Source organism: Saimiri boliviensis, chromosome 6 (genome assembly GCF_048565385.1).
Source record: "Saimiri boliviensis isolate mSaiBol1 chromosome 6, mSaiBol1.pri, whole genome shotgun sequence".
Taxonomy (NCBI): domain Eukaryota; kingdom Metazoa; phylum Chordata; class Mammalia; order Primates; family Cebidae; genus Saimiri; species Saimiri boliviensis.
The window spans coordinates 72,283,964-72,301,475 of NC_133454.1; the positions used below are offsets into that span (position 1 = coordinate 72,283,964).

Here is a 17,512-nt window from a genome sequence, read left to right on the forward strand (position 1 = left end):
CACCAAACTGGCGTCACAGCTGTTAGGAGCACCAGAGCAGGAGATGTGGCTCCTCACTGTCCTGGGGAGGTCAGCTCCAGGGGTGGAGGCAGCATTCCGGGAGGGCAACCTGGAGGAAGTAGGCTTTGGTTTGGAGAAGTTGAGGCAGCACGGCGGGTGGCAGGGGAGGATGGCATGGGAAAAGAATGGTACCCTGGGAGTTCGAGGCCCAGGTTCTTACTCTACCTTTGCCCCCAGTCACTGTCTGAGATAAGCCCCTCCCTTCTCTGAGCCTCCTTGGTAGAATATGGTCATACTGACCACCAGTGTGCTGGGAGGATGAAGTGCCACTCAGGGCAGCTCATCTTCTACCCTGGGAGGTGCTGAGAAGAATCCTAGAGCCTGACAGCATCAGAGCTGAAGGTGCCCCTAAAGGCACTGATGTCGGCCGGGTGCGGTAGCTCACGCCTGTAATCTCAGCACTTTGGGAGGCCAAGGCAGGTGGATCACAAGGTCAGGGGTTTGAGATCAGGCTGACCAACATGGTGAAACCCTGTCTGTACCAAAAATACAAAAATTAGCCAGGTGTGGTGGTACTTGCCTATAATCTGAGCTACTCAGGAGGCGGAGGCAGAACAACTGCTTGAAACCGGGAGGTGAAGGCTGCAGTGAGCCGAGATTGTGCCATTGCACTCCAGCCTGGGTGACAGAGCGAGACTCTGTATCAGAAAACAAATAAAAAAGGCAACGATCTCTCCCCAAAGCCATTTTTTCCCAGAAAGGGCACTGAGGAACAGGGTGGGAACCCAAAATTTGGATCACACTGAGAAAAATCAGATTTGAATTTCCAGTAAACACTTGGTCAGTTGTGCACAGATTGAGCACCTACTGCTTACTCAGGCCTGTGCTAAGGGGTCGCTTCCGCTGGCTGACTGTGGACCTCCTGGTTGGATGTGAGCTGTGCAGCGGCTCAGGACAGCAAGGTGGCCTTCAGCTCAGCGGCCAGTCCTTTGCTGGGTCCCCAGACAACCTCCTATAGCCACTCCCAACAGGGGTCACTGTCCCAGGGATGGGAATGACTCCGAGGGCTCCTTGGGGGTCTCAAAACCAGGGCAGGACTTGGGTTGGACACCTAAGTGGTCTCAGTTCCTGCCACCTGGATGGACAGGAAATACAAAGCTGTCCCTATCATGCCTCATCCAGAGGACCCAGACATGCAGATCTGGAGACCCCTAATCCCACCGCCCTGCTCAGATAAGGGCACTTGGACTAACCTCAGAGGGGAAGGGAAGGCTCATGGGGCTCCACCTGTCGGATGGAGAAAAAAACTAAGGCCAGTTGCCCCTTCTCCCCCTCTTCTCAGGGGTTCAAGGACATACAAGAGGCCTGGCCTGGGACCTCAACAACCACTGAGCACCCATTAGCCACCAGCCTTTTAGTTCTTTGCCTTCCTAACAGAGTCTAGGTTTGAGGACTCTCAAAACCTTGAAACCACAGCATCCTAGTGCTTGGAACTTCAAAGAACCTCGGGATGACTGAATTGGAGCAAAGGAACTGCCCTGCTCTCACCAGGCCTTAGATTTACTCATGGACCTGGCTAGGCCTAGAGGAGGGGGTGCGGCCCAGGAGGGAGCGCTCAGGTCCGAGGGGTCATGGGTGCACCTGGGAGGGTAACCCACAAAGCTCCTGGAGAAAGCGTGTCCACTGCTGGGCACCGAAGGGCCAGAGAGACCTGGACACATAATAAGGCTGAAGAGGGTGTCCCAGGCAGGAGGCAAAGTGTGGGCAAGGGCACCGAAGTGGGGAATGAGCTTACCCTCCGTGAGAAATAACTAAATATAGAAGCCAGAGCAATGGATGAGCTGTGCAAAGTGGGCCGCAGATGGGAGGTGTGAGGGGGACTGGCCTGTTATGAAACCTCCAAGGCAGAGCCTCCCTCTGGCAGAGATTCTCCCTCCTTGGCCTCCCAAAGTGCTGGGATTACAGGCATATACCACCATGCCAAGACAGTGTCTTTTCTTTCTTTCTTTTCTTTTTTTTTCTTTCTTTATTTTTTTTTGAGACAAAGTCTCCGTCTGTGGCCCAGGCTGGAGTGCAGTGGCGGGATCTCAGCTCACTGCAACCTCCACCTCTTGGTCCCGGTTCAAGCGATTCTCCTGCCTCAGCCTCCAGAGTAGCTGGGATTACAGGCACACACTACCATGCCTAGCCAATTTTTTGGTATTTTTAGTAGAGACGGGGTTCCACCATGTTAGCCAGGCTGTTCTTGAACTCCTGACCTCATGATCCACCTGACTTGGCCTCCCAAAGTGCTGGGATTACAGGTGTGAGCCACCACACCTGGCCTTTTTTTATTTTTATTTATTTATTTATTTTTAATCATAGTTTCACTCTCGTTGCCCAGGCTGGAGTGCAGTGGCACGATCTTGGCTCACTGGACTCTACGCCTCCTCCTGCCTCAGCCTCCCGAGTAGCTGGGATTACAGGTGCCCACCACCACACCCAGCTGATTTTTGTATTTTTAGTAGAGATGAGGTTTCACTATGTTGGCCAGGCTGGTCTTGAACACCTGACGCCAGGTGATCTGCCCGCCTCCATCTCCCAAAGTGTTAGGATTACAGGCGCGAGCCACCACACCCAGCGCCAGTGTCATTTCTTAAATGCCTATTCTGTACCAGATGTTTTATCTGTCGTTCTGGGCAATTTGGTGGGGGGCGGCTTACTCCCTCCCCTTTACAGATGAGGAAACTAAGGCTTAGGAAGGGGATTCCCAAGGGAGTTGGGTCTTCCCTGCACTGAGACCCTGTAGCCATGAGATGGTGCCAGTGGACAGCCAGCCCTGCTCCTTCACACAGCCAGGGAGGGGTGAGGGCAAAGCCTGTCTGCCCACAGCTGGGGCCTCGCCTCCGGGCTGCCACTGAGTGGCCTCGGGACTGGGTTTCCAATCTCAGTTCCTCTTGGCCCAGTCCCCCACCTTCCTTCTACTCACCCTCCCCAGATGAGCTGAAGCCCTTGCTCTCAGGTTCTCCCCCTGGTCCATGTGGTCACAGGAGCCACTGGCCCTGACTGACTGAGGTAGAGGCCCCAGACTCAAGCATCCACCACCGATCTCCACTCCGGGTACACCTTTGGCAAAACTCCGCAGCCCCTCACCTCACAGCGGGGACAGCCTCTGCCAATTTCCTTTATTTAGCTCAGGCGACAACCATGAGGTCAGTTGTAGAGCAGGAGCAATTCCAAATGGACATAGAAAGAAATGACAAGGGGCCAGGCCCTTCAGGCTGCACAGATCCTATGATCTCAGGATAAACTTCACATGACCCCACAGCCTCCCCCATCCCCTGAGGCCTTCATATCTAGCGGGGATGAGGGGACCTGCTGGCCAAAGGCAGGAGCTGGAAGCCTGAGTCACTGTCTGCCAGCCAGCTGAGGCAGGAACCAGCTCAGACCAGGCTGGACGTGGGAAGAGGCTTCCTAATCTTGGCCTGCCTGCCTGCTGGGAAATAAGGCCTGGAAACCCCCTTGCTGGGCCCCTGGACTGTGAGTTAGCAGCAAGGGCACAGGATGACAGGGGTCAAGAGTTAGCTTCCTTCCCCTGAGGAGTCAGAAAGGCTGGAATCCACTACCAACTTGCTGTGTGACCTAGAGTGAGCTACCTACCCTCTCTGAGCCTGGGTAAACAGGGCTATTTATGGTACCTACCCACCGTACGGGGTCACTATACCCTCTGTGCCCCAGTCATTAACCCAATCCTGATCTAGGCAGCCTCTAGCCTGGGGCAGGGTTGCCTCTGGAGCCCATCTGAGGCCAGCCTGAGGCCAGGTTCCTAATGCCAGTAGCTCCCTGGCACCCAGAAGACAGACGGCAGGAAGCAAAGTCCTCCCACCTGGAAGAGTTCTGGTCCTATCTGTGGTATCTGGCTGGCTACAGGACGAACCTGGCAGGCGGGAACATGGAGGGCAGGGGCCCTGATTTCTCTTCTCCTTTCCCACTTCCCCTTCTCAACTCCCGGTCGCAGGAATTAAAGTTAAAACGGAAACAGCCACTTTCAGTGAAAGGAAGAGGGAGCTGCAGCTTTGGGGAATTTGGGGGTTGGGACTTCTTTGTTTGGTTTCTCTCCAGCCTTTTCAAATTTAGCAAAGATGGAACTTGCATCTCCTGAGACCCTGCTATGTATCGGAGGCCCCAGCTGCCCAAGAGTGCACCCAGAAGCCCCAGCACAGCCTGGACACACGTATTCACTGAGCATGGACGATGCAGCAAGCACAGTACAACATGTTTGATGTGCCATGTCTCATTCTCTCTTCACAACTACTGTTTCCATTTTACAGATGAGGTGACTGAGGCGTAGCAAAGTTGGCAACAGGTTCTTTCTTGGGAATGTGAATAAAGAGGGTGAGAGACCAGGCAGCCCCAGTGGGCACAAGGCTGAGAAGTCAAGGGCAGGCCTGAGACTGAGGAACTGTGTGGATATCACAGAGGCCCAGGGAGTAGCTGTGACAGGGCAGGCTCTGATGAGCAGAGGGACAGCCTGTGGTGTCCACTTGTGTAAGTCCACACCTATAGGGCTACTGCACCTCCCACCCAGTGCTCCAGGAGATCCTCAGGGCCTCCTAAAAAACTCTCCCGTGGAGCTAGTGGGAGAGGCTCTCTGTGCCTTTCCTGGACGACCAGGCTGCCCAATTTGTTTGTCTCCTTGTGGGAGAGGTCACTTGGCTCTCCCATCGAGAAGGAACCTGGTGCTTAGCTGCAAGTAGTGCAGTTGGCTGACAGCCTCAGTTAGTGCCTTCAGGATCCGCCCATCCTCCCAGATAACCAGGCTCCAGTCTATGGGGGAAGAGATGGCCCAGGTCCAGCCGCCTGGCGAGCCTGGCAGTCATTGTTCGGCTCCTCTGTAGCTTCTTCCCACCCAGTTCCCAGACTCTCTCTCATGATGACGACCCTGCCTTCTGACTTTCCTTTAGGGGATCCCCCCTTCTCCCATCTAGAGTTTTGGGGATCTGGGAGTGATGGCTCTGTGACCTAAACCTGCCAATGAGAGAAAAGCGGGTCCCTCAGGCCCGTAACTGGCTCAGGGTGGACAAGCGACATTCACTGCGTGCCTCAGAGTCAATTCTGGTGCTGTTGCTAGGACATCGGGAAGGAGACAGGTCTTCCACAGCATTTGCAAAGCTGGTGAAAGCGAGGCAGGAGCTGCTGGAGGCAAGGGTAACAGGCACTGTTCTGGGCGATGGAGATACTGCCACCAGGGAGGAGACTGTCCACATAGAAAGCCAGGGAATGGCAGGGATGACAGATGGGGATGCATTGTTTCCTGAGATCAGCATTGAGTGCCTGGTTCCAGCTGCACCTGAGGTTTTACCTTTGGTGTCGTGAGTTGATAAACTCCTTTTCCCTCAATCCATCTGACCTAGAATTATGTCACTTGAAACTAGGAGTCCTGCCTATAGCTCTGCACCTTGTGCCCAGGAAGAGAGGTGACAGTTCCCTATGGGAAAACTGAGGCCAGAGAGATTAGGAACTTGCCCAAAGCATACTGTAAATCCACCATAACACCCTGCCTCTTAGGAAGAGTGGCCTGAGAAAGGACAAAGAAATGGAAGTCAGGAGTCAGGGCAGAGAAGACCAGCCAAAGGGGCAGTGTCAGACTCTCTCCCTCTCCTTTTCTAACTGTGCTAGGAACTGGGAACAAGGTTTGCTTTGCCTCTGGGGCCTCAGAGACCAGTACAGGCTTGGGCTCTGAACAGGCACTGGGAAATGTTGGATGACTGGATCCAGTCTGTGAAGATGCGCCCCAGGGCTCTGTCCTTGGTGCTGCTTGGCTCCATAATTTTTTTTTTAAACCTTTGTCTGACTGATGACAGAGATTTGTAGAGGAAGATGAAGGTAATGGCTGCAGGAGTAGCACCTCTGAGACTGCTTGGGTCCCCCAGTCCCCACCTCACACGGGGCAGACCACCAACCCTGTCAGGTGGTTATTGTGGTTTATGACCCTGTCCATTTCCCAGGCAGACCCTGAGGCCTGAAGGTAGGTAGTTTTGTCCACAACACGTACAGGTAAGGGGGAGCCTCAGGGAACTCCTCCGCTCTTGTGAAAGGCAGCCCGTGCCTTGACTCTTGCTCTGATCATCCCTAGCTCCTCCTAGGGCCTGAGCCCACCCAGCAGAGATAAGACATCCAGCCGGACCCAGGGGTCAATGACAGGGGTCTGAGTTCTGGACCGTCAGGACTAGGGAAGCCTTAAGGTCATCTGACCCAGAGGTCTCCTCACCATCCCCTCAGGGAAGGGGGCTCTCTGAAGCCTTCCTGACTGGGTTTGTTTGGCCCCTGCTTCCACACTTCACATTACAGGGAGCTCACTCCTCTCCTAGGCCACTGCATTCCACCTTGAGAAAGCTCACTGGGAGATATGCTTTGTCACTCCAAGCCCCAAGATTTGCCCCTAGTCTGCTTTCCCACACCAGTCCAGCTTACTTCTGGGGCCATAGAGCTTGGCTGTCCCAAGACCATCCAACTATTCGTCTTCATTCTCACCAGGCAATTTCAGGCTCTTGTCCAGGCCCCAGGAGACCTAGTGGTGGGTCCTCAAGGATGAGGCCATGGTCTGTGACTATTTTCAGACCTGAAGACAAAACCATTCGCTACCCTCTGTCCTGTATCATTGCCTGCCTGGGGCCTGTGAGGTGGGCATGGTCTCTTCTTACCATTTTGGGAGGAGGAAACTAAGGCCCCCAACAGCTTAGTTACTTGCCAGGGCCACCAATCCATCAGTGATCTTCCAATCAGCTGGACTGCCTGCCATCAAACCCCAAATCCTCACCTTCACACTGGCCCATTTGTGGCCAGTCCAGTGTGGTAGGAAGAGGGCTTTGTGGGTGCCTGAGGGGTGGCCTTGGAGGAAGAGATCAAAGTCAGGGGCAACTACCTCGTTCAGAGTGCAGGGTACGAGGTCGGCAGGCAATGGGCGGCTCCTGCAGTGGAGTATGCATGTAGAACACGGGACAGCCGGCTGCAGTGGCTCACGCCTGAAATCTCAAAAGGCAGGAGGATCACTTGAGCCCAGGAGTTTGAGACCAGCCTGGGCAACAGAGAGAAAGCCCATCTCTATCAAAAAATGTTTAAAAATTGAGGCCGGGCGCGGTGGCTCAAGCCTGTAATCCCAGCACTTTGGGAGGCCGAGGCGGGTGGATCATGAGGTCAAGAGATCGAGACCATCCTGGTCAACATGGTGAAACCCCGTTTCTATTAAAAATACAAAAAATTGGCCGGGCGCGGTGGCTCAAGCCTGTAATCCCAGCACTTTGGGAGGCCGAGGCGGGTGGATCACGAGGTCGAGAGATCGAGACCATCTTGGCCAACATAGTGAAACCCCGTCTCTACTAAAAATACAAAAAATTAGCTGGGCATGGTGGCGCGTGCCTGTAATCCCAGCTACTCCGGAGGCTGAGGCAGGAGAATTGCCTGAACCCAGGAGACGGAGGTTGTGGTGAGCCGAGATCGCGCCATGGCACTCCAGCCTGGGTAGCAAGAGCGAAACTCCGTCTCAAAAAAAAAAAAAAAAAAAAAAATTAACTGTGTGTGTTGGCATGTTCCTGTAATCCCAGCTACTTGGGAAGCTAAGGTAGGAAAATCTCTTGAGCCTGGGAGGTCGAGGCTGCAGTGAGCTATGATTACACCTCTGCATTCCAGCCTGGGCTCCAGAGCGAGACCCTGTCTCAAAAAAGGGGCACAGGACAGACCCCCTCAGGTGGTCACTCAAATGACACCTTGTCCATGGTACATTCTACTACCAATCTAAGCTAAAATTATAACCTCCACCCAGCACATGCACACATGATTCCTCTGCCCCTTTTCTGCTATATTTTTCTCCTTAGCATTTAATATCTTTTAACATACTGTTCTACTTATTTATTGGTTATCATCTCTCTCTCCTGACTGGAACATAAAATCCACCAGTTCAGGGTTTTTTTGTGTTTTTTTTTGTCACTGCTGCATGTACCTAGGACAGTGTCTGGCATATAGTAGGTGCTCAATAAATATTTGTTGAATGAATTAACAGATACATTTCCAGAGGTGGTTCATTTACGTCCACATAGAGAGGATTTGGTGCACAGGGGACTTGGCTTGAGGCTGTTCATACAGGAAGCTGTAGGTCAGACGTCCCCAAACTATGGCCTGTGGGCCGCATGCAGCCCCCTGAGGCCATTTATCCAGCCCCCTGCCGCACTTCAGGAAGGGGCACCTCTTTCATTGGTGGTCAGTGAGGGGAGCACAGTATGTGGCAGTCCTCCAACGGTCTGAGGGACAGTGAACTGTCCCCCTGTGTAAAAAGTCTGGGGATGCCTGCTGCAGGTTGTACTTAAGAGTATGTGTTTATTGGGGATTGGGAGCAGTTAGAGATTAAACGTGAGCACCAAAGGCCAGCCTTGGGGCTGCTTCTGTCTGGCTGTGTGTGACATTCCAGCTGCAAACAGTCCCAGATGAGAGCAGTGAACAGGACTTGGCCTGGCAGCACTGGGCAGCCCACATCTCCCTCCTCCCCTGTCTGAGGCTTTCCCTGATATTCTCACCTCGGTGCTCAGGATCACTCCCTCCTCACCAGGGGCCAGGCCCAGGATCTTCCTGGCTTCTCTTCCTTCCCTTGCCAGCCTAGGCCTCCACCCCAGGACCCAGGATTCCCGTGAACACACCAGTCAATTCATGTCTCTCATTCATGGGGCCACCACCACACTGCTCCGTCCTGCACTGTGGGGCTGAGTAGAGTTGAGTACCTGAGGCCCCACAGATGCTGTCACTGCCCCATGTGGCTGGGTCCTCAACCTTTAGTCTGTTCTAGGGCGGCTTCCCTCCCCTCTCTTCTAAGCCTTGGCACCGTCTATTTTGTTGGCTCTATACCCTCAACCCCAGCAGCCCTCAACTCCTCCTTCAGAGCAGACAGCCTTTCAGAGGGGCTGCCTTCAGCTTCCCACTGCCTAAATAAACCCCTGTGCCTGCACCTTCTCTCCTCACCTCCCCTGCACAGCCCCGCTGGGCCCCAGGCACTGCCTCCTGCCCCCTCATTAGCATCCGCCCTGTGCTGAATCTGCTGGTTCCTTCCCCTCCACCCGAGCACCCTCCACTCCCCAGTCTCCCTCTCTCATCGGAGCAAAATCTCTTTCTTGACCCCTCGTGCCTGTCCATCTGTTCCTCTTCCTCCTGCACAATCAAGCTGCTGGAAGAGTTGCCCACAAGCCCTACTTCTACTTCCTCCCTGCACCCATTTTTCACACCCCTTCAGTCAGGCCCAGGGCAGAGCAGGAGTCTTTGGGCCCAGCTCTAGGAAGAGCAGTGGGTACCCTGTCTTCTGGGTGAGGCTGGCAAGATGGAACCAAGGAGCAGGTGACTGTCTGAGCTCCATCCACAGGAAATCTCCAAAGTGATCTTGACAACACAGGCCTTGGGGAGAAAACAGGCCACTGTGGGTGACTGGGCTTGACATCCCTGAGCACCACCTGGGGCTGGTACAGGGCTGGGGGAGAAGAGCTGCCTCCGTGGCTTCCAGGAAAGGGCCTGGACTCTGCCAGGGGTGGGCAGGGGCACCTTCAGGACATCTGTTTAGCAGGGGATCAGGGAGGTGACTGGTTGGGATGATACCTTTGCATAGCTCATGACACTGGTGTGAGAAAAATCAATGGTTTCTGTCACAGAATAGGAGGGACCGTTGACTATGGAGCAAGCGAGGGTGGCGGCACAGGGTTCCCCAGATTGCTCCCTGGTACTGCTCCTAAGGATAAAAAAATGTGAGAATTCACTCCTGGACAGGCCTCTCCTCAGAGCTCCCCAGAAAACTCAGAGTTCTTCAAGCCCCAGTCCATGGAATTAGATCCAAATGCCCACCCTGGCCTTTGAACCCTCTGCCACCCATCACCATTCCCTCTGTGAAGCTTGGCACACAACAGACCTGGTTCCCGTACTGCCTCTGCAGCTTATGAGCTGTGACTTTACCTCTCCGAGCCTCAGAGTCCTTAATTTCAAATATTGTCAACAGTCACAGCATCAGTGGGGCTCAAACTAAATAATGGGTCTAGATCACCTAGCCCAATACCTGGTGAACAGTAAGCATTTGCTCCCTGGTGCTTCTGCTATCGCTCAGAATCTTATCATAGACTAGCCAAACTCACAGGAAATAACCTCCCTGGCAACCTTTGCCTCCTCCCTGCCTCCCTCCCTCATTTATTCACCATGCATTTACAAGGAGTCTTACAATGTGCAGGTACCTTTCTGGGCTCTGTCCTTTGAGGAGCCTCCATTAGTGGAAAAGACAGATGAAGATGTAGACCCCTGGGTCTCAAGAAGACAAAGGAATCCTCTACCCCTGTCTGTGGTATCAAGGAAGGCTCCCTGGAGGAGGTGATTCTTTGGTGGAGTGTGGTCAAGGAAAGGGCAGATGCTCCAGGCAGAGAGACCTGCTGGAGATGTGGGACTTCAGAATACCTGTAAGTGTTTGTGTTTGCAGATGCTGAAGGGGCCCTGAAGGGGGTGAGGCTGAGGGATCATTGGAGCCAGGCCCAACAGGCCTCACAGCGCCAGACTCCATGTGTGGCCTCTGCACTGAGGGTGCCAGCTGAGGAGAGCCCTCACTGGGAGAGCTGTTTCTAAAGCAGGGCAGAGACATGATCAAATCTGAGACTTAGAGGGTCCCTTGGGCTGCTAGATGGAGGATGACTTGGTTGCGGTTAGATTCAGAGAAAATAGGGCCTAAAGTGTGGTTGTGGCTGGGGGCTGGGCAGGCTCCAGGGACCAGCCAGTGGTAGGCCCACATCAAGGATCTTGAATGCCAGGCTTATGGCAGTCTTCCCTGTCCCCTAATAAGCCCTGACAGCCAGAGTGCTGGAAGGACAGCTGTCCTACACCAGTCCTCAGGTCACAGATGGAAAGCTGGGGCCCAGAGCAGCCAAGAGGATGCCATAGCCCTGCAGGGAGCCAGTGGGGAGCCTCCCATCTCCGTGTCCCATCACCAAGCCCGCTGCTCCAGTCTGCCTCTCCCCTCCGGGCGAAGCGAAGGCGTGGCTTTGGTAGTGAGGGACCTGTAGGAGTAGAAGGCTGACTTGCTCCAACTGGCAGACCCATGCAGGCCCTCCTCTAGCAGGCAGATGGGGAGGGGAACACTTAGAGCTTCCAGAGTTCTCTCCTCTCCTTCTTCACACTCATTTTGCAGTGAAGGAAACTGAGCCCAAGAGAGGAAAGACATTCAACTCCTGGGAGAGCACAGCCATCTGGGCATGGAATGTCAGCTGTGGGAGAGAGAATACCTGACTCCCAGGCCTGGCCTTGCCCCTGGGCAGCTGGATTCACAGTCCCCAAGGACACTCAGCTGGCAAGGGGTGGAGCACCAATAGCACCACTGTCCTCCTGCCTGGCCCTTGTGCCCAGCACCATTCCCCAGGAGTAACTTCCCTTCCATCTTAGCCTGTCTGTGAGCCGTGGCTGAGCAGGATAGAACAGGAAGGAACTGTGTGCCATCTGCTCCAGATCACTGTGGGTGTGGTCTGGTCCCTTCTTGGTTGGAGGAGTCTGGGCCGCACCCTGCCCTAGGGAGCCAGATGTCCCCAGCATAGCTCAGCTAGTCTGTGCCCCACTGGGTCTCCCAGGGTGGGCTTCAGTGGTGGGGCCAGACTCTGGACCTTGGAGCTTACAGACTTGGCCTAGCATCCTGAGTGTCTGGTCTGTGCTTGACCTGGACTGTACCAGTGCACGAGGATGGGGTGAGGGAGTGGGTGAGCTGACATAGGAGGAACAGTCATTGGCCATTTACATTGGTCAGTGCCAAGTGCCCGCTATCCTCTAATACCACTTGGAGAGGCCAGCAGGGCAGGACTTGCCATTTCTTTGGTGGAGAAACTGAGGCCTTGCTTCATGTCAGTCACCAGGCCCTGTGTGCACTCCATTTTCACAGACTCCTCTCCTTTCACCCATGACCCTCCTCTGACCTCAACCACAGCCTTCTCATGCTTTCGGGTTTTCCATCTCCAGGGCCGGCCCAGCCCCTTTCTGTGGCCAGATGGACCCTGGCTCAGCAAAAGTCTGACTTCATCATTTCTCTTTCTATGCCCTCTCTATATCTTCCCATTGGCTGAGGATAAAGGCAAACCCAGTCCCTGGTGACCTCTCCACTCCCAGCTCTGACTCCTGCCCCTCGCACGCGACCTGCTGGGCCCTGATGTACTTTCAGTTCCTGCTCTTTTTTTCCCCTCATCAGTGCTGCGTCCACCACTGGACTTCCCTCTCCCCACATCTGTGCCTGGCCAACTCCCATTGTAAACTCAGGGATAGGGGAGACCCAGGTCCTGGCCAGAGGCGCTCAGTGGGGACAAGGGACATCTACCTGAAGATCCATAATCCAAAGCCCCAGAGTCAGTGTCCCAGAGTCCTGCCAGAGCACAGGCAGGGAGGGACGGTTCCATGGGAGAGAAGGCTCAGTGAGGAGGTGGCAATGAAATGGTCGGGTGTATGTAGATGTAAAAGGCAAAGTGAACGAAAGGCAGAGTCTGGGAGAGGCTTGTTGAAGGTTGGTGAACAGAGCTGGAGCTGCTCTGGATGAGCTCGAAAAGAGGCCCAAACTAATAATGATAATACATTATTGAAGCCTTAGTGTGTGCCAGATGCACGTTACCCCTTTTAATCCTCATAAGGACTCTGCAAGGTGGGACTGGTTATTATCTCACTTTTGTGCTTCTGGTGGGGAAACCAAGGCACAAAGTTTAGCTCAAGGTAGCACAGGGAGAAAGAATGACTCCTGGGCTATGAACCCAGGGAGTCTGGTTGCAGAGTGCACATTCTTAGCCCCTACAATACAGCAGGGCTGGGCTAGGAAGGATTTCAGGTGGCAGGGGAATCCAGCCCTCCTACTGCTCTGACCCAACTTGCCTGGGGCCCAGTCTGCCCTGGCTTCACCCTTCCATCAGTCACAGGGCCTCATAAATGCTGCACCCTCTAGGAAATCTTCAGGGGTCAACTAGAAGGATTCCCAGGCCCCTCACAGGAAGCCTAAGGTAAGGGACACCCTTCTAAGCAGAGCTTCCCAACTCTGGATGCCCATCAGATCTTGGACTCTTTTCGGGGAGGAATGTTTGCCTGTCTAGCATTTCTTCCTATTGGGAGCCTCCTGCCCCATTCAGTGGCAATTTTCTTCATTCTAGGTGGTCACCAGACCCAGCATCCATCCAGACTCCTCACCGGTGATTGGTTCAGGGCCGACCAATTAGAGTTTGCCCCCAGGAATTTTTGTGGAACCAGCTTGAAAGGTTCTCGCTCTTTTCCTCCTGGATTATTAGCTGTGTGGACAATGGAAGCCTGGTGCTTCTGGGAAGAACTTGAGTGAGAATGTAGGAAGGTTAGGAGAGCGATGATCAGGTCATCCTTGTTACTGCTGAATGTAGCTATGTCAGATCTGGTTGACCTTGGCCTTTTATTTATATAAACTGATATACCTTTTCTTGCCCAAGCTAGCTGCATTTGTCTCTTGCAACCAAAATAGCCCTGACCAATCTGACACCAAAAGTGTAGGCAAGAACAACAGTAACAGCAAATTAAATAAGTTGAAATTTATCAAAAATTAAACTATTGTACATCAGGACTCCATGTTTGGATCCCCTTCCACGAACACTCTCGTGGAAGCTGTTTTTCTCTATCCTGGATTACCCCTCTGGAGTCCCCTTCCACACTCTCTCATGAAAGCCTGTCTTCCCCTCCTAACCTCCATCTCTCTCTCTCTGTTCCCTTCCACTCAGTGTGGAAGCTGTTTCCTTTCCTGGATTCCATCTTTCTGGATTCTCTCACTCAGTGTGAGCAGAGCTTTCCTTCTCTGGTTTTCCCCCTCTGGAAACCCTTCTCACTCAGCGTGAGAGCGCTTTTCTTTCACTCTGTATGAGAGTTAGCTGTTTCCTTCTCCTTCTCCTTTCTCTCCCTCTCTAAATAAATCACTTTCTACAAACAAACAAAAAGCACTATTGTACATCAAAGGACATTATCACCAGAGTGGGAAGGCAACCCACAGAATGAAAGCAAATATTTGTAAACCATATGTCTGATAAGGTTTTAGTACCTAGAATGCATAAAGAACTCCTACAAATTAAACAACAAAAGAAACAACCCAATTCAAAAATCGGCAAAGGACTTAAACAGACATTTCACCAAAGAAGATACACAGGTAGCCAATAAGCACATGAAAAGTTGCTCAACACTGCTAATCAATAGGGAAAGCAAAGTAAAACCATGAGACACCACTTCATACCCGTTAAGATGGCTATGATTAAAAAAAAAAAAAAAAAAAAAACACCTAGGAAATAACAAGTGTTGGTTAGGGTGTGGAGAAACTGGGAACGTTTGCATTACTGGCGGCAATGTAAAATGATGTGGCCTCTGTGAAAAATATTATGGCTGTTTATAAAAAATAAAATAAAATAAAATAACCATATGATCCAGCAATTCTAATCCTAGAATTCTAACCAGAAGAATTGAAGGGAAGGACTCAAACAGATGTCTATACATCAGTGTTCATAGCAGCATTATTCACAATAGCCCAAAGGTAGAGACAAGCCAAACATCCGCAGATGGAGGAATAGATAAATAAAATGTGATGCATACATACAGTGATTATTCAGCCTTAAAAAGTAAAATTCTGATACATACTACAACATGGATGAAACTTGAAAACTTTATTTCAAGTGCAATAAGCCAGTCAAACAGGGACAAATACTGTTTGATTCTACTTATATAAGGTACCTGAAGAGTCAAATTCATAGAGACAGAAAGTAGAGTGGGGGTTGTAGGGGGCTGAGAGGCTGGGAGAATGGGGAGTCATTATTTAATGAGCATTGAGTTTCAGTGGATGATTTTAAAAAGTCCTGGAGGGTTGAAAGCAGTAGCTGATGCCTGTAATCCTAGCACTTTGGGAGGCCAAGGAGAGTGGGTAGATCACCTGAGGTCAGGAGTTCAAGATCAGCCTGACCAACATGGTGAAACTCTGCCTCCACTAAAAATACAAAAATTAGCTGGGCATGCTGGCAGGTGCCTGTAATCCCAGCTGAGGTAGAAGAATGCTTGAACCTGGGAGGCAGAGGTTGTGGTGAGCCGAAATCGCACCACTGTACTCCAGCGTGGGTGACAGAGCGAGACTCTTTCTCAAAAAAGTGCTGGAGCAGGAATGGTGGTGATGTGATGGTTGCCCAACAATATGCATATACTTAATGCCAGTGAATTGTACAATCAAAAAGGATTAAAACTGTACATTTTGTTATGTGTATTTTATCACAATAAAAGACAAACAAAATAAAAATAAACAAATACAACTCAGCCCTGACCAGCACATCTACTGTATTGGGAGACAATTCTCCAAGAGCCACTCAGATTTCTGCATGTCTTATGGGCAGAGACAGACTGCCTTTATTCCAGACAACCTTTTCAAGGATATTTGTAGAGCAGACAGCCCTTGGAAGATAAAGATAGATAGTGTCCCCTAACGGAACCAAAGCCAGGTTTATCGCATGTTCTCTCTCACTCATAGGTGGGTGTTGAACAATGAAAACACATGGACAAAGGGAGGGGAGCATCACACACTGTCTGTTGTCAGGGAGTAGGGGAGGGACAGTGCCAGGGTGGGGAAGGGTAATGTGGGAAAAAATGCCAGGTATAGATGATGGGAGGGATGGAGGCAGCAAACCACCTTGCTATGTATGTACAATGATCCTAGTCAACAATCCTGCATGATGGGTACATGTACCCCAGAACCTAAAGTACAATAAAACAACAACAACAACGAAACAGGTTTATTGACTATCTGGTATAACTCACAAATATGTTGTCTTTCTCTGGGGCAAAGTTCAGGCAGGCTTACTGCCCCTTATAAAAGATGCAGACTGCCTAAGCTCCAGGTTCCTGTCCTTGTCACGCAAGTCATTGCATGTGCAGCTACTACCTGGATTTTGCATTGTCCTGCAGGAATTGGGGAACTGGTGCAAATGCTGATATTTGGGCTACTCCTATTGCTGTGAGGAACAAAGTTCTTTATCTTTAACCAGAAGTCTTGTGTCTTCTGCCAGCATCTATGAAACTGTAGCAGGCTAACGCATTGGCTTGCAAGTGTGGTCAAATCGCAGGCCCTTCCCAGTTCTTGATACCTTTTGCATTAGAATCTCAGGTGGGAGACAAAAAAAAAAAAAAAAAAAAAAAAAGTCTGTATTTCTGGCTGGGCCCAGTAGCTCATGCCTGTAATCTCAGCACAAACAGAGGCCAAAGTGGGCAGATCACTTGAGGTCAGGAGTTTGAGACCAGCCTGGCCAACATGGTGAAACCCTGTCTCTACTAAAAATGCAAAAATTAGCCAGGTATGCTGGCGCACACCTGTAATCCCAGCTGCTGAGAGGCTGAGGCACGAGAATCACTTGAATCCAGGAGGCAGAGGTTGCAGTGAGCTGAGATTGCGCCACTGCACTCCAGCCTGGGCGACAGACTGAAACAGTGTCTAATAGTAATAATAATAATAAAATCTGTATTTCTGATATTATGATGCAGTGGGTTTATAGGAATCCTGTCCTAGACCTAAGCCCCTGAAGAGCTAGTTTCCTCCTCTTGGAAGCTGCTTCTTCCTTTTCACTCCAGCTGCCAGGACACCCACAGCCAAGTTTCCCTGTTCACCTACCTGAGGATCAACGTTCATCTCAACCTTCTATGTAATTTCTATATTCCTGCTCCCATATTTTAAAAAATTAAGATGAAACTCACATACCATAAAATTCAGCCTTTCAAAGTGGACAATTCAGAGGTTTATAGCATATTTACGAGATTGTGCAACCATCATCACGACCTAATTTCAGAACATTTTTATAACCACAGAAAGAAATCCTGTACCCAGTAGCAGTTACTCCCCATTCGTTTTTTCCCCATTCCCATGGAAACCCACTAATCTTTTTGTATTCATGAATTTGCCTGTTCTGGACCTTTTATGTAAATTGAATCATACAATATGTACCTTTTTGTGTCTGACTTATTTTACTTAGCATGTCTTCAAGGTTCACCCATGCTGTAGCATGAATCAAAATTTCATTTTGATGGCTGAATAATATTCCATTGTATGGATAGACCACATAATTGTTTATCTGTTCATCCACTGATGGTATTCCCACTTTTTGGCTATTATGAATAATGCTGTATAAACATTTGTATAGAAGTTTTTGTGTTTTAAATTTTCTTGTGTATACACGTTGGAATGGAACTAGGTGATCATTTGGTAACTCTATGTTTAACTTTTTGAGGTGCTGCCTAACTGCACTCCACAATGGCTATATCATTTCTCATTCTCACTAGTGTCAGGCCTCCATGTGCAAGGCCGGACCCAGAAAGTCTAAAGTCCCGCCAGCCTTGGCTGATTACCACCCACAACCCTGCATTCGCCATTACCCCTGATCGCCCAGCAGAGCTTCCCGTCCCCACCATCATTAAGCTTCCCTTCACCCCACCCTGCCATCTTAACCCTGCCATCTTAACAGTTCTTATG

At 51.1% G+C, this 17,512-nt stretch overlaps 1 protein-coding gene across 6 annotated transcripts in view; it reads right to left on the minus strand.

Annotated features, from left to right (window-relative positions):
• P2RY6 (pyrimidinergic receptor P2Y6) overlaps positions 1-17,512 on the minus strand; it is a 39,992-nt gene that overhangs the window by 10,543 nt on the left and 11,937 nt on the right. For 2 of the 6 annotated variants that reach the window (XM_074400960.1, XM_010334310.2), the window contains one exon: positions 1-109. The exons of 3 other annotated variants lie outside the window; for them this stretch is intronic. The gene's annotated coding sequence lies outside the window, so the exon portion shown is untranslated. Of the gene's footprint in view, positions 9,743-17,512 lie in introns of all 6 variants that reach the window. One more of the 6 variants, XM_074400959.1, reaches the window with a different exon arrangement.